Consider the following 773-nt stretch of genomic DNA (forward strand, 5'->3'; position numbering starts at 1 on the left):
TTGAACCATGCAGATACCTCACAATGATAAAAAGAAGTCCACACCACAAGTAGTTCTGGTCATAAACACTTGCCACAACTTCAAAGACTGGAGCAGGGTCATCAAAAGCCTTCAAAACATGATCACCTCAGGCACTGCACTTGTTTAACTAACAATACAGAGAACAAGAGCTAGCAGAAGCCTCTCACTAGACATTTTGCTTCACCAGCTGGTTTTGTTGCTTATCAAATAAAATGTAAGAAAACAGAGACTCTTAAATGTGACATTAGACAGGTTTTCTAAGAAGGGATGAAAATTACATGCACATGTTGCTGTGAATCTTTTGCTCTTGTGGTTGTAGTTTGAGGTTTATGAAACTTCAGATGCAGAATAAGAATATCTATCTTCCCCACTCTCGTTAAAACCATAGAGCAGAAACAGAGTAGAAGTCAGACCACAACCATTAGCTCAACCTTTATTAGGCCTCTTAACACTTCTGTCATTTTCTCACTACAAGCAGCTTCTAAAGTCAGCAATGCACAAATAACAATGTGTCTTCAATGATGAGCTGAAAGAAGCCGGTGAAACACGTGAAAATGTGAGGCGTATTTCCATAACTCTGAATTTTCTTTTTTTTCTACATATGGCCTCAGAAAAAAGAGGCCTATAGAAACAACCCACAAAATGCCAAGCCTAAATAAAAAAAGTCATTTTCCTTCTGTTTTATAAAAAAACCTCTCTTTTAAGACCCACCCACTAATTTGTCATAAAGACATTATATCATCAGTCAACTG

Source organism: Sinocyclocheilus grahami, unplaced genomic scaffold (assembly GCF_001515645.1).
Source record: "Sinocyclocheilus grahami isolate Dianchi unplaced genomic scaffold, SAMN03320097.WGS_v1.1 scaffold2871.1, whole genome shotgun sequence".
NCBI classification, from domain to species: Eukaryota; Metazoa; Chordata; class Actinopteri; order Cypriniformes; family Cyprinidae; genus Sinocyclocheilus; species Sinocyclocheilus grahami.